The sequence below is a fragment of the Parambassis ranga genome, chromosome 13 (assembly GCF_900634625.1).
Source record: "Parambassis ranga chromosome 13, fParRan2.1, whole genome shotgun sequence".
Classification (NCBI taxonomy): domain Eukaryota; kingdom Metazoa; phylum Chordata; class Actinopteri; family Ambassidae; genus Parambassis; species Parambassis ranga.
This window is the reverse complement of record NC_041033.1, coordinates 2,196,909-2,219,402: the sequence shown is the minus strand read 5'-3', so window position 1 is coordinate 2,219,402 and position 22,494 is coordinate 2,196,909.

Here is a 22,494-nt window from a genome sequence, read left to right as displayed (position 1 = left end):
GGGCAGTTGTAAATTGGTAACTGAAGTTAAAAGTCGCCCATATTCCCTGGTTCACAACAGAAGTGAGCTGGTGCTGGAGTGACGTCTAAATGAAGTTCACTTTATTAACACCTATGATTGTGAAAGTGCGAATGATGAGAGAGGGGGCAGCAAAGAGAAAAGAAGAGTTGCCTCCAGAGGATTCTGTTCTCATTAGGCTCTTACTCCATTTATTAATAGCCAGTCATTGGGGTTGCAGGGAAATTTCCGTTGCCTGCCACTATGCATGTAGAAGTGATTTTTCTTTCACTCAATTGGCTTACCATTGCACTATTTAGCTTGTGTGTGTGTGTTTTAAAGCAACTCTTTCTCGCTTTTGTTTCTCTCTCCTTCTCTCTGTCTTGCACACTTCAGTGGAAAGCTGTCAAAGTTATTGGGAAAGTAAGAGTGGTGTACATGCTGATAAAAATGTCCTGCTATCGGTTGTCAGACGTGTCAATAAGGTGTGTGTGTGTGTGTGTGTGTGACTGTGTGTGTGTGTTAGAGAATGGAGCTGTGTTTTCCCTGCTGCCCAGCTCATTGAGAGTGTTTTATGAGGGGTACAGAAGTCAGATGGCAGGTGTATATTTTTCCTTCTGGTTTCCCTTTTCTCCCCTAATTTGTCATCTTTGATGTTGAACCCTTTGATTCTAATCTAATGTTAGTCCCACTGTTAAGATAAGGCCTATAAAATATTATACAATGACTGTCACAGCAATATTTAAACAATTTGAATGTCCCTAGACTTTTGTTCATTCACACAAATCCATTCCGTTTACTACACATTTTTTGCATTCACAATTAATGTATTACCTTGCTAGACTTGTAAATAAGCTTGCTCGGAGAACTAGTGGCTGACAGGTGTGTTCCAGGAAGGCTAGAATGATAGTATTTACTTCACCACAAAGAGCCGTACAAGTTCTACTCTGTTTGCTTGATTTATTTGAACTAGAGTAAATCAACCTTGCACACTAAACAACTAGACAAGGGTCAACCTGTTCAGCAGATGTTAAAATAAAAATCAAGCAAATCAAGACTTAAGTAGAATTTTCCATTGAGGACCAAACTGTAAGCTTTCTACTGCCACATCACACCAGAAAAACAAGTAGGTATAACAAAATTTAAACCTGTGCTGAATCTCGTTACTAATCTCTACTACTACACCAGTATTTTGAGGTTTGTGCTCCCATTGACTTGTGTGTGTTAAGTAAAGGTTTTGGTTGAGTTAAAATACAAGCACTGACAACACTGACTGGTTTTATGAGGTGACACATTCCCATCTGTTTCTGCCATTTTTGGCTACCGTGGTGATGAGTCCTGCCCCAATAACACAGACTTTTATTAATATGTTAACGCTGTAGTGTTAAAATATTTACAACACTACATAAAAATACAGGACATCTGACATCTGAGAAGGTAGCACTAAGACCAAAGATTGAAGACAGGTGTGTGTGTGTGTGTGTGGCTATTCTCTCCCGCCATTACTTGTAGAGTTCATCACCATGATCAACGTCAGGGTCAACCAGAGGATGGCTATCTCTTATTTACACACACACTTGTCTTTCACACACAGCTCTACTCATTCCTTTGCTGCACTGTAAATGTTGTAGCACTGCATGTGTTTGTTTTTATCTCTCTGTGTGTAAAGGGGCATTTAAATGAACAGGGCTCACACTAACCTGCCCTCTGACTCCTGTATCATGAAAGTTGCATATTATATATATATCCAATCACACACAAATACATGCACACTGCAGGACATTGAGCTACTACGGAGTGTGACACACACAGAGAGAAACACAGAGGCCACCTAAGCACCCTAATCCACAATCTGTGTTTGAAATGCAGGGCCAGGGTCAAGGATTACAATAAACTCTGATGATCAAATAATGCAGGAATTCTTATTCCAGTGGAGCGCCTGATCGTCTCGACTCCAGAATACTCAACAAGGAGGAGGAGGAGGAGGAGGAGGAGGAGGATAGGGGAGGGGGAGAGGAGATACAAGAGGGAGACGAAGAAATACAAGCATAAGAAGAGAATGGGGACAATAAGAACAAGAGACACAGAAAGCTAGACACATAAAAAATAAAGGGGGTAAAAGAAGGATGACGTTGAAGAGAAGAGATTGTAGCAAAAAGAAAAAAAAGAACAAAAGAAAGGGAGACAACATGGAAAGACGTCAGTTCCAAAACTAAAGCGCAAGTTCAACAAAGTGAGCACATATTGACTTGGTCCTCTGCCGATTTTTTGATGTATTTGATATTTGATAGTGTAAACAAAGAAAAAAATAGATAAAACATGAACAAAAGATTTCTTTTCACAATACATGCAAAACCAAGTGAATTTACAATATATCTTTGGAGGCACAAAAAATAGAAAGAAACAGTATCTCAACAACACATGCATCTCTGTTTCAGATTGTTTGTAGCCTATTTATTACAGCTATTGCTTACATGCAAAGAGGACAAATTCATTTTGTTTTTGCAATTCATTTGCTTAAGATTGCCATGAGTTGACCACATTACACAGATCATTTACTTCAATTTCAGGTAGGTTCCAAATAATCAAATCCAAATAATCATCATAATTCAAAAAGTAAAGATGTGAAATGAAACGTGTATCTTGACAACTGGAGAGAGGAAAAGTTAGCAGGGTGTGAAGCGTTGGGATCAAAGCTGCAGAGAGGAGGAGGATACTGAGAGGAGGAAATGTAAGAAGGGAACATCCGGAGATGATAAGAAAACAGGATACAGAGAAAGAGAAGAGAAGAGTCCTGAAGAGGGAGGAAGGTGAAGAAGCTTTTTCCCCTCCTTTTCCTCCTCCTCATCCATCTCTACATCTCTCCGGTAACGTGGATCTTTGCTGAGCCCTGGGCTGGCTGCATGACACGGGCAGCCTGTCTGCCATCTGTGTGATCTCTGATCAGATAGCAAGACGTGGGTGTGTGTGTCTGATGTGCATGACTATGTGGAACTGCACAATCTATTTACACTCTATGTGTGTGTTTGTGTACATAATTTGCCCAAATTGTGAACATACTCTATAAAAACACAGAAGCGTGTGTATGTAATTGCATGAGTCTGTGTGCATGTGTGTGTTTGAACCACAATCTCTCTCCACTGGGCATTAACATTCATGGAGCCAGCGGGGCATGTCAGAGCCCATAATGACCCCAGAGAGAGGGTCCTGGGCTGGGGGAGGGCCGAGGGACGTCTGGGGGTTTAGGTGTTGATGGAGGCCTGGTGGCAAGAGGCGAGGGACTGCTGTACCGAGCTATCTGATGATGTGTATGTGTGTGTTTCTCTGTCTTTATAAAAGAAAAAAAGACTTTTTTGTGCTAATTAATCTACTTAATCAACAAAATTGGAAGCCCTTTTATATATTGTTGTCCTGGAAATTAATCCATCCATGCAAATGACTTCTTCTTTACAGTGTTAACCAAGAACCAAAGCAGAACAAAAGAGTGGATAAAAGACAGACCTAACAAACTCCAGTCATAGGTTGCAGAGATATTTTAGTCAGACCATCACAGAATCAAAGCCCCCCTCCCATGAAGATTAAGTAAAAAAGACCACTGATGTATCAAAAAATAACACAGTCCTAAATTCCCATGAAATGTCACCTTTTGCTTAATAAAAAAAACTTGTTTTTTTACAGCAGTGCCCATAGGAACACTTTTTGGGGCTTTTTTTGGAGTAATTAAAGTAGCTATTGTCAGGTAACAGTTTACAGTCCAGATTATACTTAACTTTGCTTAACTTCTGGTAATCTTAATGCAAAAAACGCAACAGAACCATTGACGGTAATATTATGAACGAAGCTTCCGTTCCATGTCTGAAGTTTGAGGCTCAGTGGAAGGCTCCCGTACACTCCAACCATTGGCAAGTTGAGAGTTGAGTTAAGGAAGGGCAGTTGCAGTTGTAGGCTGTGGTGTGATCTGCAAGTTTTAACACTTCTGCATCAGCTTCAAGTCTGAGCCCCAGAGGTTTCCACTTGAGCAGAAGAAATTTCCCAATATGTCAAACCAGCCCAAGAACTTTGTGACCAGGCAGTAACACTGAGCGCTTAAAGCCACACAGAAATCTATGAGCAACACAATATGTTAGTGCAGTTATTGTATATTGTATATCAAATTATTGTAAATCTGTCTGCCTTACATTTTTAACTGAAAACTGACCAGGAACTTCATAATGTCTTTCCCCTCTGTACATTAATGTGAGTGAGTGAGTGTAATGTCTGGTGCATAAATGTTAAAGATATCACCATCAATAAACTGATATGTTGAATAATAGTCAGCATTATTATAACTGGAAGGTGTTTTTTTGGCCCTACGTTTTATGGCGATCTTAGCATTAATCTGTTCAGTGAGAAGATACTGTAAAGCTAAGGCACCCTGTTTTTTCTCATTTCAACAGAAAACTGTACAGTATTTGAAATGTGGTTTCCAGACATGAAACTGAAGAAAAAATAAATCCATTCAAATCACAAATCAAGCAAATTGAGATACTTCATAAATGTAGCTAGGGCAGCCATCAAGTGGGAAACCCTTACATAACCTCTATTTCATGTGCAAATGAAAGCCTGGCTGTGGGGGCTTCCATAAATGCATGTTTTTGTTTTATATTCATGTAGGCCACCGCTGCGTGTACATACAAATGTGTATCTTACATACACACCTTTGAGCTTTGTTCTTTGACAAAACATTTATTCTGTGCACACAGGCATGCTTGTGGTGCTAGGTGGTCATCCCCCAACCTCCCCAAACCTGGAAAGGTCAGTGCCTTCTTTGATGTTGGCCCCATAGATCACCATTATTACTGTAGTCTATTGATTCCTATGGAGATGAGGCCTGCAACCATGGTTCTGGGTGACTGAGGCTGAGGTCAGGGTCTGCCTCCCCCCCGGCTTTTCTTCAGAATATAAAATCCAGCTAACTGCTACCTATTGCTCAGCATGCTGAGCTTGTTTGAAGGACACACAGGAACATATACGAGATGCACATACACATCAAATAGATTAAACATTTAGCTACAAGGGCTCGGGCAGTGTGGAGCAGTGTACATTTTGTATTTTGCATTGTTTAGCACAGATTCAAAAACTAAATTTCAAAAATGTTTTTGCATTTTTGGGGCATTTATGATACCTTAAAAACCCAGATTGATAATGCAAGCACCTAAGACTATATTTATATCATGAGATAACAAAGAATAACAATGGGTATAATCATACCCAGAGCACTTCCAAACATTGCAAGGTCTCACATCTTGCCAAGGCAGTTTAAAGTCATTGCTATGAGATATCATTTGGATTCAGGAGCTGAATGCACAGCAGCAGCAGCAAGCATCCTCTACGTTCACGCATATGACCCTGACCCACAACCCAGAGTACTTTGCTACTGTTGTTAAGCATTTTGTCACGACGACCTCCAGGTCAACCCTCTTCCTCTTCCTGCCTGTCGCCACAGCGACAGTCGGCGAGGTCCCGGCGTGAGCCGCACTGCATGCTGCTGTGTTCACATCAATCATGCTCACTCTACGATGGCAACCTTTTCCACCTTTACTAATGCTCCTTCCTCATTTGCAGCCAGACCCAATCTGCTCTGAATAACCCTCAACCTCCCCTAAACAACATAACCTTGTACAGGTGAGTGTTGCAGAGATATTCAGGTGCACTTTTCTAGAAAGTGCCTTGTCCTTTTTATTAGCAGACTGAAGAAGGAGAAACTGTGGAGTGAACACTCAAAGATATCAAAAGGTTAGGAATCTTATGATAAAAAAAGTTAGCACCTTCACTACCAATACTTCAGACACAACAAATGAAACCACATGGAAAACCGCAAACACCTGTGACTACGTGGCCTAAAGGATAAGGCGTCTGGCTTTGGATCAAAAGATTGTGGTTGAAATCAAAATGTGTACAGAGAAGTTGCATATTGTGATAAGGCCAATGTCCTGTCAAAGAGACAAAACATGTCAGATTAGCCCAATAACTTTTACAGCAACATTTCATGCTGATACTCCCAAACCAGGTTAAGCAGGCATCACACTGCACTAAATATCAGGTTGGCGGTCAAGTACAACTGTTCCTTTGTGTATTTGTTGTGGGAAGAGAAGCTTCAAAAAAGTACTACTGACCATTATCCTTAAGCTTATGAGATTGACAGCTGATTCTGATGCCTGTTCTAGTAATATTTATCTGTCTTATCACTCAGAACTAGCTTAGAGAATTAAGATTAAACTGAATCAATTCAAAATGCTAAAATTGTCATTCAAGAAAACTCCAAGAAAAGTCCAGACGCCTTGCTTCAATCTTCTCTACGTATTATGACCTGGATGACTGAGAATCTTCATCAACATCCTACTTGTAGCTTTAAAATTGTCATTAGATAAGCATACAGGTGTATATATATATATATATAGCCTATAGCGGCTTTAGAAAGTCCCACTGTGTCCTGCACACACTCTGCATAAACCCCAATGACCGACCAACGTGACACTGCAACAATGGCTACCACAAATTGCTAACTGGTCTGCAGTCCAACAGAACCATGTTTGCAAAGTCATGCAACACAACAAACATCTGTGACCATGTGGCCTAGTGGATAAGGTGTCTGACTTTGGATCAGAAGATTGAGGGTTTGACTCCTTTCATGGTTGGAGCATTTTTCTGACTTAAATCTAAATGTGTTTCCTGCTTGACCTTTAAAGTGTGCAAATGAACTGATGGTTAAAGTACCTTCATGCTGAAGTTGTGTTTAACCAACACTTCCTTTTGTTTTTTTTTTTCAGCTAAACCACTACACAAAAAGTTTGATGTTCTCTGCAAAACTGTGTAAACACATATTTCAAAAATTACAGTACAAACGTGAAATATAGCCTACCTAAAGCCAGTTATGGTATGGTTATGGTATAGTACAGTGTTTCCCAACCAGTGTGTCATTAAAGATCATTATTAATTTACAGTAAATAATTAGGGCCCGAGCACCGAATGGTGCAAGAGCCCTATTGAAACCCTTAGGATTATTATTAGGGCCCGAGCACCGAATGGTGCAAGAGCCCTATTGAAACCCTTAGGATTATTATTTTTCATTTTTTTTTTTCCTTCCCCCCCTACGATCGCATTTTTGGGGGCCTCAACATGCCCAAAAACTCACCAAACTTGGTAGAAAAATTCATTCGCCCGAAAAATTTTGAAATTTGCTGACTTTTGAAATGCACATATAAAAATGGCTCTATAGCGCCCCCAACGCGTAGCCCCTCTGGCCGGTTTGACACAGGATTATGAAAATTGGCACACATATGTATCACCTCAAGACGCACAAAAAAGTCTCTTGGACCCCCCCTCCAAACCCAACAGGAAGTCCGCCATTTGAAGGTTTGTGGCCATTTTTGGCGATGTGTGACCCTGCTGCCAAACTTTTCACGCCTCGCATACTTTATCGGATTGAGCTTAAATTCGCCGTGTCCACTCAGGACACCATAGGGAATAGACGCATTCCAAAACTCTTACAAAAGTCTGACGGTGTGGCCGGGGCGTGGCCTCAAAGTTTGACCATTTCTGAGGACACAGAAAGTCTCTATAACTTCTTCGTTTTCTGTCCGATCTGTACGAAATGTCACATGTATGATCAGAGTCTGACCCTAAACACATCTATACAACAATATTGAGGCTTTGACAGAGCGCCACCTACTGGCTACACAAAATGTTGTGTTTTCATAGGTTTTTCTGCCTGCCCCCCTGGCCTGTTTTGAGTAGGGTCATGAAAATTGGCACACATGTGTATCACCCCAAGATGCACAAAAAAGTCTCTTGGACCCCCCCTCCAAACCCAACAGGAAGTCCGCCATTTTGAAATTTCTGTTAATTTTTGGCGATTTGTGACCCTGCTGCAAAACTTTTCACGCCTCGCATACTTCATCCAATCAAGCTGAAAATCACTGTGTCCACTCAGGACACCATAGGGAATAGACGCATTCCAAAACTCTTACAAAAGTACTACGGTGTGGTGGGGGTGTGGACTCAAAGTTGACCATTCGCCATTACAAAGGAACTCCCTGTATTTTTTGCCCTAACGCGTAGCCCCGCTGGCCAGTTTGACACAGGATCATGAAAATTAGCACACATGTGTATCACCCCAAGACGCACAAAAAAGTCTCTTGGACCCCCCCTCCAAACCCAACAGGAAGTCCGCCATTTTGACTTTTGTGGCCATTTTTTGCCTATTTGTGACCCTGCTTCAAAACTTTTCACGCCTCACATACTTCATGCAATTGAGCTGAAATTCACTGTGTCCACTCAGGACAACATAGGGAATAGACGTATTCCAAAACTCTTTCAAAAGTATTACCGTGTGGCGGGGGCGTGGCCTCAAAGTTGACCATTCGCCATTACAAAGGAACTCACTGTATTTATTGCCCTAATGCGTAGCCCCGCTGGCCAGTTTGACACAGGATCATGAGAATTAGCACACATGTGTATCACCCCAAGACGCACAAAAAAGTCTCTTGGACCCCCCCTCCAAACCCAACAGGAAGTCCACCACTTTGACTTTTGTGGCCATTTTTTGCCTATTTGTGACCCTGCTTCAAAACTTTTCACGCCTCACATACTTCATGCAATTGAGCTGAAATTCACTGTGTCCACTCAGGACACCATAGGGAATAGACGCATTCCAAAACTCTTTCAAAAGTATTACCGTGTGGCGGGGGAGTGGCCTCAAAGTTGACCATTCGCCATTACAAAGGAACTCGCTGTGTTTTATGCAGTACTACCCATATACTTTATGCAATGTGGACAAAATCTTACAGTACTGCCATGGAGCCGAGTCTAAACAGATATATATGCTAATAGGATGATACGGTCATAGCGCCACCTACTGGTAGCAGGAAAGTTTGGTTGTAAACATGTGTTTGTTGTATATCTGTGGAAATGAGAGGAGGAGAGCATAGCACAGGAGAGTATAGGAGACGCGAACATAGGAGAGAAGACTGCGATGACCCCACGGATCGCAAGGTGCGCGAGGGCCCGCAATGCTGCTTGCAGCTTTAATTTTTTTTCTTTCCCCCCCTTAGATCGCATTTTTGGGGGCCTTAACATGCCCAAAAACTCACCAAACTTGGTAGAAAAATTCATTCGGCCAAAAAATTTTGAAATTTGCTGACGTTTGAAACACACATAGGAAAATGACTCTATAGCGCCCCCAACGCGTAGCCCCTCTGGCCAGTTTGACACAGGATTATGAAAATTGGCACACATATGTATCACCTCAAGACGCACAAAAAAGTCTCTTGGACCCCCCCTCTAAACCCAACAGGAAGTCCGCCATTTGAAGGTTTGTGGCCATTTTTGGCGATGTGTGACCCTGCTGCCAAACTTTTCACGCCTCGCATACTTCATCGGATTGAGCTGAAATTCGCCGTGTCCACTCAGAACACCATAGGGAATAGACGCATTCCAAAACTCTTACAAAAGTCTGACGGTGTGGCCGGGGCGTGGCCTCAAAGTTTGACCATTTCTGAGGACACAGAAAGTCTCTATAACTTCTTCGTTTTCTGTCCGATCTGTACGAAATGTCACATGTATGATCAGAGTCTGACCCTAAACTCATCTATACAACAATATTGAGGCTTTGACAGAGCGCCACCTACTGGATACACAAAATGTTGTGTTTTCATAGGTTTTTCTGCCTGCCCCTGTGACCTGTTTTGAGTAGGGTCACGAAAATTGGCACACATGTTTATCACCCCAAGATGCACAAAAAAGTCTCTTGGACCCCCCCTCCAAACCCAACAGGAAGTCCGCCATTTTGAAATTTCTGTTAATTTTTGGCGTTTGTGACCCTGCTGCAAAACTTTTCACGCCTCGCATACTTCATCAAATCAAGCTGAAAATCACTGTGTCCACTCAGGACAGGATACAGAATAGACGCATTCCAAAACTCTTACAAAAGTATTACGGTGTGGTGGGGGTGTGGCCTCAAACTTGACCATTCGCCATTACAAAGGAACTCCCTGTATTTTTTGCCCTAACGCGTAGCCCCGCTGGCCAGTTTGACACAGGATCATGAAAATTGGCACACATGTGTATCACCCCAAGACGCACAAAAAAGTCTCTTGGACCCCCCCTCCAAACCCAACAGGAAGTCTGCCATTTTGACTTTTGTGGCCATTTTTTGCCTATTTGTGACCCTGCTTCAAAACTTTTCACGCATCACAAACTTCATGCAATTGAGCTGAAATTCACTGTGTCCCCTCTGGACACCATAGGGAATAGACGCATTCCAAAACTCTTTCAAAAGTATTACCGTGTGGCGGGGGAGTGGCCTCAAAGTTGACCATTCGCCATTACAAAGGAACTCGCTGTGTTTTATGCAGTACTACCCATATACTTTATGCAATGTGGACAAAATCTTACAGTACTGCTATGGACCCGAGTCTGAACAGATATATATGCTAATAGTATAATACGGTCATAGCGCCACCTACTGGTAGCAGGAAAGTTCGGTTGTAAACATGTGTTCGTTGTATATCTGTGGAAATGAGAGGAGAGCATAGGACAGGAGAGTATAGGAGACGAGAGCATAGGAGAGAAGACTGCGATGACCCCCGCGGATCGCAAGGTGCGCGAGGGCCCGCAATGCTGCTTGCAGCTTTAATTTTTTTTTTTTTTTTTTTTTCCCCCTCCGAGATCGCATTTTTGGGGGCCTTAACATGCCCAAAAACTCACCAAACTTGGTAGAAAAATTCATTCGCCCGAAAAATTTTGAAATTTTCTGACTTTTGAAATGCACATATAAAAATGGCTCTATAGCGCCCCCAACGCGTAGCCCCTCTGGCCGGTTTGACACAGGATTATGAAAATTGGCACACATATGTATCACCTCAAGACGCACAAAAAAGTCTCTTGGACCCCCCCTCCAAACCCAACAGGAAGTCCGCCATTTGAAGGTTTGTGGCCATTTTTGGCGATGTGTGACCCTGCTGCCAAACTTTTCACGCCTCGCATACTTCAACAGATTGAGCTGAAATTCGCCGTGTCCACTCAGGACACCATAGGGAATAGACGCATTCCAAAACTCTTACAAAAGTCTGACGGTGTGGCCGGGGCGTGGCCTCAAAGTTTGACCATTTCTGAGGACACAGAAAGTCTCTATAACTTCTTTGTTTTCTGTCCGATCTGTACGAAATGTCACATGTATGATCAGAGTCTGACCCTAAACACATCTATACAACAATATTGAGGCTTTGACAGAGCGCCACCTACTGGCTACACAAAATGTTGTGTTTTCATAGGTTTTTCTGCCTGCCCCCCTGGCCTGTTATGAGTAGGGTCATGAAAATTGGTACACATGTGTATCACCCCAAGATGCACAAAAAAGTCTCTTGGACCCCCCCTCCAAATCCAACAGGAAGTCCGCAATTTTGAAATTTCTGTTAATTTTTGGCGATTTGTGACCCTCCTACAAAACTTTTCACGCCTCGCATACTTCATCCAAATGACCTAAAACTCACTGTGTCCACTCGGGACACCATAGGGAATAGACGCATTCCAAAACTCTTACAAAAGTCTGACGGTGTGGCGGGGGCGTGGCCTCAAACTTGACCATTCGCCATTACAAAGGAACTCACTGTATTTATTGCCCTAACGCGTAGCCCCGCTGGCCAGTTTGACACAGGATCATGAGAATTAGCACACATGTGTATCACCCCAAGACGCACAAAAAAGTCTCTTGGACCCCCCCTCCAAACCCAACAGGAAGTCCACCATTTTGATTTTTTTTTGTAATTTTTACCGTTTTCTGACCCTGCTATAAAACTTTTCATGCCTCGCATACTTCATGCAATTGAGCTGAAATTCACTGTGTCCACTCGGGACACCATAGGGAATAGACGCATTCCAAAACTCTTTCAAAAGTATTACCGTGTGGTGGGGGAGTGGCCTCAAAGTTGACCGTTCGCCATTACAAAGGAACTCGCTGTGTTTTATGCAGTACTACCCATATACTTTATGCAACGTGGACAAAATCTTACAGTACTGCCATGGAGCCGAGTCTAAACAGATATATATGCTAATAGGATGATACGGTCATAGCGCCACCTACTGGTAGCAGGAAAGTTTGGTTGTAAACATGTGTTTGTTGTATATCTGTGGAAATGAGAGGAGGAGAGCATAGCACAGGAGAGTATAGGAGACAAGAGCATAAGAGAGAAGACTGCGATGACCCCGCGGATCGCAAGGTGCGCGAGGGCCCGCAATGCTGCTTGCAGCTTTAATTAGGGCCCGAGCACCGAATGGTGCAAGAGCCCTATTGAAACCCTTAGGATTATTATTTTTTTTTTTTTTTTTTTTTTTTTTTTTTTTTTTTTTTTTTTTTCCCCCTCCGAGATCGCATTTTTGGAGGCCTTAACATGCCCAAAAACTCACCAAACTTGGTAGAAAAATTCATTCGCCCGAAAAATTTTGAAATTTGCTGACTTTTGAAATGCACATATAAAAATGGCTCTATAGCGCCCCCAACGCGTAGCCCCTCTGGCCGGTTTGACACAGGATTATGAAAATTGGCACACATATGTATCACCTCAAGACGCACAAAAAAGTCTCTTGGACCCCCCCTCCAAACCCAACAGGAAGTCCGCCATTTGAAGGTTTGTGGCCATTTTTGGCGATGTGTGACCCTGCTGCCAAACTTTTCACGCCTCGCATACTTCAACGGATCGAGCTGAAATTTGCCGTGTCCACTCAGGACACCATAGGGAATAGACGCATTCCAAAACTCTTACAAAAGTCTTACGGTGTGGCCGGGGCGTGGCCTCAAAGTTTGACCATTTCTGAGGACACAGAAAGTCTCTATAACTTCTTCGTTTTCTGTCCGATCTGTACGAAATGTCACATGTATGATCAGAGTCTGACCCTAAACACATCTATACAACAATATTGAGGCTTTGACAGAGCGCCACCTACTGGCTACACAAAATGTTGTGTTTTCATAGGTTTTTCTGCCTGCCCCCCTGGCCTGTTTTGAGTAGGGTCATGAAAATTGGTACACATGTGTATCACCCCAAGATGCACAAAAAAGTCTCTTGGACCCCCCCTCCAAACCCAACAGGAAGTCCGCAATTTTGAAATTTCTGTTAATTTTTGGCGATTTGTGACCCTCCTACAAAACTTTTCACGCCTCGCATACTTCCTCCAAATGAGCTAAAACTCACTGTGTCCACTCAGGACACCATAGGGAATAGACGCATTCAAAAACTCTTACAAAAGTCTGACGGTGTGGCGGGGGCGTGGCCTCAAACTTGACCATTCGCCATTACAAAGGAACTCACTGTATTTATTGCCCTAATGCGTAGCCCCGCTGGCCAGTTTGACACAGGATCATGAGAATTAGCACACATGTGTATCACCCCAAGACGCACAAAAAAGTCTCTTGGACCCCCCCTCCAAACCCAACAGGAAGTCCACCATTTTGACTTTTGTGGCCATTTTTTGCCTATTTGTGACCCTGCTTCAAAACTTTTCACGCCTCACATACTTCATGCAATTGAGCTGAAATTCACTGTGTCCACTCAGGACACCACAGGGAATAGACGCATTCCAAAACTCTTACAAAAGTCTTACGGTGTGGTGGGGGCGTGGCCTCAAAGTTGACCATTCGCCATTACAAAGGAACTCCCTGTATTTTTTGCCCTAATGTGTAGCCCCGCTGGCCAGTTTGACACAGGTTCATGAAAATTAGCACACATGTGTATCACCCCAAGACGCACAAAAAAGTCTCTTGGACCCCGCCTCCAAACCCAACAGGAAGTCCGCCATTTTGACTTTTGTGGCAATTGTTTGCCTATTTTTGACCCTGCTTCAAAACTTTTCACGCCTCACATACTTCATGCAATTGAGCTGAAATTCACTGTGTCTACTCAGGACACCGTAGGGAATAGATGCATTCCAAAACTCTTTCAAAAGTATTACCGTGTGGCGGGGGAGTGGCCTCAAAGTTGACCGTTCGCCATTACAAAGGAACTCGCTCTATTCTATGTAGTACTACCCATATACTTCATGCAATGTGGACAAAATCTTACAGTACTGCTATGGACCCGAGTCTGAACAAATATATATGCTAATGGGATGATACGGTCATAGCGCCACCTACTGGTAGCAGGAAAGTTTGGTTGTAAACATGTGTTTGTTGTATATCCGTGGAAATGAGAGGAGGAGAGCATAGGACAGGAGAGTATAAGAGACGAGAGCATAGGAGAGAAGACTGCGATGACCCCGCGGATCACAAGGTGCGCGAGGGCCCGCAATGCTGCTTGCAGCTTTAATTTTTTTTTTTTTTTTTTTTTTTTTTTTTTTTTTTTTTTTTTTTTTTTCCCCCTCCGAGATCGCATTTTTGGAGGCCTTAACATGCCCAAAAACTCACCAAACTTGGTAGAAAAATTCATTCGCCCGAAAAATTTTGAAATTTGCTGACTTTTGAAATGCACATATAAAAATGGCTCTATAGCGCCCCCAACGCGTAGCCCCTCTGGCCGGTTTGACACAGGATTATGAAAATTGGCACACATATGTATCACCTCAAGACGCACAAAAAAGTCTCTTGGACCCCCCCTCCAAACCCAACAGGAAGTCCGCCATTTGAAGGTTTGTGGCCATTTTTGGCGATGTGTGACCCTGCTGCCAAACTTTTCACGCCTCGCATACTTCAACGGATTGAGCTGAAATTCGCCGTGTCCACTCAGGACACCATAGGGAATAGACGCATTCCAAAACTCTTACAAAAGTCTTACGGTGTGGCCGGGGCGTGGCCTCAAAGTTTGACCATTTCTGAGGACACAGAAAGTCTCTATAACTTCTTCGTTTTCTGTCCGATCTGTACGAAATGTCACATGTATGATCAGAGTCTGACCCTAAACACATCTATACAACAATATTGAGGCTTTGACAGAGCGCCACCTACTGGCTACACAAAATGTTGTGTTTTCATAGGTTTTTCTGCCTGCCCCCCTGGCCTGTTTTGAGTAGGGTCATGAAAATTGGTACACATGTGTATCACCCCAAGATGCACAAAAAAGTCTCTTGGACCCCCCCTCCAAACCCAACAGGAAGTCCGCAATTTTGAAATTTCTGTTAATTTTTGGCGATTTGTGACCCTCCTACAAAACTTTTCACGCCTCGCATACTTCCTCCAAATGAGCTAAAACTCACTGTGTCCACTCAGGACACCATAGGGAATAGACGCATTCAAAAACTCTTACAAAAGTCTTACGGTGTGGTGGGGGCGTGGCCTCAAACTTGACCATTCGCCATTACAAAGGAACTCACTGTATTTATTGCCCTAATGCGTAGCCCCGCTGGCCAGTTTGACACAGGATCATGAGAATTAGCACACATGTGTATCACCCCAAGACGCACAAAAAACTCTCTTGGACCCCCCCTCCAAACCCAACAGGAAGTCCACCATTTTGACTTTTGTGGCCATTTTTTGCCTATTTGTGACCCTGCTTCAAAACTTTTCACGCCTCACATACTTCATGCAATTGACCTGAAATTCACTGTGTCCACTCAGGACACCATAGGGAATAGACGCATTCCAAAACTCTTTCAAAAGTATTACCGTGTGGCGGGGGAGTGGCCTCAAAGTTGCCCATTCGCCATTACAAAGGAACTCGCTGTGTTTTATGCAGTACTACCCATATACTTTATGCAATGTGGACAAAATCTTACAGTACTGCCATGGAACCGAGTCTAAACAGATATATATGCTAATAGGATGATACGGTCATAGCGCCACCTACTGGTAGCAGGAAAGTTTGGTTGTAAACATGTGTTTGTTGTATATCTGTGGAAATGAGAGGAGGAGAGCATAGCACAGGAGAGTATAGGAGACGCGAGCATAGGAGAGAAGACTGCGATGACCCCACGGATCGCAAGGTGCGCGAGGGCCCGCAATGCTGCTTGCAGCTTTAATTTATCTTAGTTCATCTATGCCAGTACCGTATAGTGATGGTCATTGTGTTGGTCAGTGCAGTCTGTGAATGTGTGTATGTGCAGGTATCGGGGCGAGCTCCGCTGTGTGTGATACAGATAGCAGAGAAGTGTAAACCCAAGAATTAGGTGTGCCGTGGGATTTTTTACATGTAAAATATGTGCAGTGGCTCAAAATACACTGCCTAGTAGACCCGCACCCTCTTCACAATCAATGCATTGGGCACCCCTGCTGTAAACTATTGTGCCAACTTGCGCCAGCCCTAAGTCAGCAATTAAAATGCACCAAGAGTTTCAGCTTTACTTTCAAGTGGAGCAGTTCTTTCCAATGATTATCATGCAAATATGTTACAAATCTGAGCATTCCTGGGGGTTCAGACTACCAACCAAAGAAGGATTTTACAGGTAGAGTTTTGTTGGTGTTCATGCTGGAGCCCTGTCTCCCTTAAAAGAATGAGAGTGTGCAGTGGTTAAGCTGAATCATAGCTTTAAGGCTAGGGGCACAAGATAGGATATTTGCATGCGGTCCACTCTGTTGGAGCTACTAGATTATATCCCTGTCTCTCCAAGTTTTCCTGCTTTTCTGAACAATGCTAGCCTTTGAAGTCTGGCTCATGTCTTTTCTACCCTCTATCAATATACTCTTCAACTTGCAACCTTATTTTACACCTCTTCTGCACATTGTAACTACAACACATGATGTTATATTTCAGCTCTAGTGCAACGGTTCAATGGACAGCTGCTGAAAAAAGTAGTAGTCTGACAAGGAGTCTAACATTCATCAAAGTGATTTAATGAGTCTTAGAGAAATTAAGTAAATCAGCAGTGACAACTAAATGGTTATGAAAAACAGCTTCATGCACATTTAATTTATGGCACGGAAATGTAAGTGTAAAAGCATCTACATACATACTTTACATATGGAGTGTGTGACACTTTAGTTGCTGCCATAATGTCGTCCTATTAAACATAATGAGAGTCCTTAAAAAGTTGTAAAAACCAGCAGCCAGTCTATAATGTCATTTTTAAGTAATATGAATGCATAAAATTTGACTGCCTTGTCTGCTCTAATGCCTCTCTACATACTTTTCTTATAGTGAGTGCTGGCATTAAAAGAATAGAGAAAAAACATTATTTGTTCTTTGTATACATCTTATGGCATCTCATGTGAACCTTTGTTCAGTAAATCAATGTAATATTTGCTTTGAGGTCTTCTGGCTGCTTGAGGAAATATACCTCCTCAGTGTTTAGACTGAAGCTGCAGTCAGGGCAATATTCCCATTGATAATGAACATCACAGCCAACAGAAGCACACTCGATCAATGGTGCACATTGTATCTGGCTACTCAATTTCAGCACAGTTGTTTATTGGCTTTGATGTGATGGAGTGACAAAGACATTGCACGCCGCATGCTGAATACAGCTAAAAGAATACGGTGCTTGAAGAAAGAAGCATACTTGAGGGAGCGAATGTAGATCTGTGTGACAGCTCGTTTCACAGGAGTCCAGTGGGCTGGAGATGAGCTTGATGTGCTGTTGCTGTTGGTGCTGTTCTTAAGTGAGTCTGATTGTTATTTTGTAGACATGAAAGCATTGTGCAGGTCATCGAGGTTACACTTACGTACCATACTTCTTGTGTGATAGTGGCCGCTGTGCCTGAATTGTGCATGTTTATTTAACCATTGCTGATGGGAATGATGCTGGTGACCAACCATCCACCTGCCTTTTCAAATTCTATTCATTATCATTAGGAAAAATAATAACAATAATAAAAGTAATCAGATTAAGTGTAATAAAAATATTAACCATACATAAATATTGTATTAGTGTGTTCTGGCTATTATTTTAAACCTAAACATGGCTTAGAATAAGATGTTATAGGTATGCATCAGTTTGAACTTTTTTCTGTTGTTTCCAGTATTGTTAGCACTTAGCACATGTAACAGCATCATGATCAAATAATGTCTTGTTTGCAAATTACATCACATAGCTGGAAGGTTAATACATTCACACACTTTCTCTTTTCAATAAAACATGATAACCCTGACAACTTACTAGATAGGAAGGTATTAGTTAGGTACAGACATTGTACAAAGATTGGCAGACATGTTGACATCTGCATATTTTCCACCTAAATAATAGAACCCTTATACTTTGCATTTTGTAGCTCCATAGAAATAGTCAAATCACCTGTGTATTTCTTAGTTTTTCACTCATCACGTGAATTTTTTGTCAGGGTCTCCAAAAGTTACAATATAACACCAAAGGCAGTGCTTTAGTTTCAGTGGGCAGGGTAGTCTGACAGATTTCAACTGAAGGGCTTTATGGCTGGTTTACACTGTGTGATTTTGGGCAGTCGCAGACGAAAGACGACCATCGTAGGAGAATCGTGGAGATATCTTTGGTCGTGGCTCTAAATCGGTGGTCTTACCTCACACTGAGACAGGTTCCACGACGGCCGTTGTCAGCGTCTTGCGACCAAAGATAAGCTGAGACAAAATTATAGCGGTGTCAGAAATTTAGCATGACTGCATGCATGACATCCTCCTCCTCCTCCTCACATGTTGATGTATGTCGTAACCTGTGATCACCTGCGATTGAGTAAATGGTCATCGTACAATCTGCACGCATCCAACCTGATGTTGTACCAAAGTTTATTAGATCCATGTCGCATAGTGTGTCATGCAAGTGCATGTGGTCTTATAAGATTGATAAAAATCGCACAGTGTAGAGAGGCCATTAGTATAATGATTAAAGCCATGACGTCAAGACAGTCACTACTTTTCAGGCAGCAAATCGGAACTTTTTACAAGGACCTATAGCCTAAGCTATGCTCTTTTTCTAACCAGGACTAAGTGTTTGTGCCAAAACCTCATCCACTAGCTATTGAGAGGAAGGGCTTCCTTTAGTTGTTAAAAATGATAAAGGGAACCAGCATTATTCAGCAATATTCAGTTATCTTAAATCTGTTTGTTCAGTGGATAACAACTTTGAAATTTCTGGATATCTGTTTCCCATCTTCCTCTGTGCAAACAAACACACCACTTAAATGCCATTAACCTACTGCAAATAATGGAGCAATGACTGGAATAAAAATCCGATAGGACAAGATATTTGCTGTAAGTTTTGATCAAAGGTCTAGAGTCCATAAAATAGTATTCAGGTCAGCCTTAGACTAGTGTGAGATTGTGTTGCCAAGAAATTACACTATGTTATGTGCTTCTTGGGCTAAAGAAGCAGTAGCTGCAGTATGGTACCCTGAATGTGTGTTCAGTCCAGTAGCCTACAATCTTCACAAACTATACACTGAACATGTGATTCCTAATACCTTATTTTTACATGTGCCTGCTTTGGCTACATGTACAAATGTGTGCAGCTAATATATAACTACACCCCTCATACCGTATGTGCAAATGAACGGATTATGCATACATGTCTTGCAAACATATAAATCCTTCTACTCTCGCTCTCACATTGAACTGTGTCAGATGTAAGACAGAACACAGTGTGTGTGAGGTTATGCGCACACAGAACCAGTGTATGGATATCAAACTGAGAACCTGATTTCTTTCCACTTTGACACATGATTTCCCTGGGAAGCCTGCAACGGCACCCGAGAACAAAAGGGGACCTGAACGCAGCCGAGCGCCTATCTCCAGCACACGCCACTGTTAATCAAAGACAATTAAAAAGGGCCCTGCCAGCAAAGGCAGCCATGATGATTTATGAATAAATTACAAGGCTCATTTGTATGCCATAGATCATATTTGTTGGGCATGCTCCCCCCATGGAGCAGGATCAGGGTTTCTCAGAATTACTGAGTGGAGATAACAGCTACGGTATCTCTGCTGGGTAGGAGGGTGATGGAGGGGGGCTCTCCATGTCACCTAAGAGAAATGCTTCTGCTGCTCACAAAATCTACAGTAAAAACATACACATGACGGACCATACCACCATGCCGATTATATATGCATTGGTGTAGATAGTTTTGCAATTTGGATAGTGAGCATTTCATGATATGATATTATATTTTTCTTGTCATATCTACCATGACAACTAATTTCTAAAGCCAGCTTACCGAATCTGTAAAACATAATATTGTATCAAAAACTTCTGATGGGCAACCTATCTATAAAAACCAACAATTCATAATCATTTTACATTGGACAGTTTTCCAGCGAGAGTATACACAAAGTTCTGATCTGTACGCTGCATGTTTTGTTATATATCATGATGCTGACTGCATCTGTGCTTTAATCCTGCTGTCCCTCACAACCCTAAAAAGAACAAACAATCTCTATATTAATGATTTTGAGGTGTATAACCTACTTGAAACATCTCATAGGATATGATGCCTTTAGGTTAGAGATAATTAAGATAATTTCCCACCAGGTTCCCATACCACACTAGCATCAGTCTATTTAGTTAACTGTTGCTTTGTTAGGAGCAGGAAGTAAGAGTGGACCTCGAATGTCCTCTTAAGAAATAACCATGGCTCCGTACAAGTGGACATCATCTTCGGTTTCACCATAATCAGCACAGTTGTTATGGCTGAGCTGACTACACCTTGGTATGAGGTAAAAATTCAAGAGCTCAGCAGTTCCTGAAGTCTCCAGGAATAACAGGCTCAGACAAATAATGCTCCAAAGAACCTGGCTGAGGACGCAGAGCAAGCTAATGACTGCAGCCACTGGGAGGGAGACATCCCACAGTCTGAAGTGCTGGGGAACCCACCTATTCTCAAATTTTTGGCTTGAGGTGTTCAGGTTAGAGATTTGTTATCTTGATCTATTTAGTGTTCTATGCATCTCATGATGCCAAAGCCTATGTATAAAAGTGTTAGTGCCCATCTTAAGCATATCAAAACAGCATCTTTATTTTTTCAGCCTCAGTTTATCATTAAAGGGACATCCATGATGTGTCATGTTAGGACTAGCTATCCTCCTCTTTGAGGGTGTTCCAGGTGAACTTGCATGCCGTATCAGGTTAGTGATCTCCAAAAAAACTTAACTCTAGACAGTCTTAACACAGTGATCCAAACAAATTAGATGGGATTAAAAAAAAACTAACTGCCAGAAGATGAAGCAGCATGGAAGGTCGTTCTAAATCTCAGGGACACAGTTTGCTCTTGTGCACAAGCCAAGACCTTGCTTATCCTGGGGCCAAGATATATGACAGGCAGCTCTGTCCTGAACATTTTCCGCATATCAAGCCCCTACCAAAGCATCAATTTAGAGCCTTATTCACACATGATGAGCTGCCTTGGACTTCTAATTACACTGTGGATAATGAGACTTGCAACTTGCTTTTCAAACAGGTTTCTTGTCATATTCGAGAAGAAGTCAAGTTTTCATATCAGATCACCTTGTTTTGTGACAACTTATAAAATTAACGACCTTTTGGATTTTCGCTGTTTGTCTGGCATTTAAACTGCATTTCTCAGAGGCTGGCCTGAAGGTGTAATTTACATAGCATTTACATATGACTAAAACATTCTGCATAATCACAGTCATGAATGTATTTTATCCAGCCATAAGGAGTGGAGCAACTTCTTGAACTAACAAATAGTTTGAAACTGCATAAGCTAGGACATTTTCACAAGGAATATGTGCCCAGTTAAAGGTAGGGTAGGAGATTTTGAAAACTCAGTGAGAGTCAGCCAGATTTTGAAACTCTCGGAGCTCACCCCGAAGCCACGCCTCCCAATCACATGGACGCGCATTACCTGAAGACGAGCTGCGGTCTGTGACTTCGGCCATCATGCACGTAGCTCTCTGGTGCGCGCAGAGCAGGAAGAGAGTGACAACCAGCCAATACTCCGCACAGGGTCCACCCAGAGGATTGGCTGATGTTTTTAGTGTTTTATAGCTTCCACAGATGATTCATATTCTTCTTTGAAAGTGAAACTGCCGAACTAATTGGTTGCTATCGGATTGTAAAGAGAAGAGACACTAATTTAACAAAAAGTGCATCCAAATGAAATCTCCTACCCGACCTTTAATACCTCTATTCACTATTCCCAGTGTACTTGTTAAGTAACAGGCCTCTGAAATTGATGTTGAATAAACTAAATTTTATCATATCACCATTTTACAGCAGATTTATTTGTTTGTCAATTAGATGTATGTACTTTAAATAAAAAAGTTATTCTTCAATTTTGCGTCATACGTGCTTTCATGCAGACATTCAAACAAGTCAAACAATTTATGTTCCATTGATGTACTTATTTTGCATTGTGTCTGTACACATTTTGCATTAAAAATAGTACAGTATTTAAAAAAATAAACAACAAAGTGTTGTGGCTTACACATTGAAGAGACCTCTACAATATTAGACAGAAGGTAATTACAGTCAGTATGTGTGAATGTTTGCGCCTGGGATGAAACTTGACCCAGGGCTACAGCTGATGCTGCTGCTGCTAGAAAGGTCTATAGCAGTTACCGCGACACTATTACAAATGGCGATCAGATAAGCAGAGATGGAGAATGTGGCAGA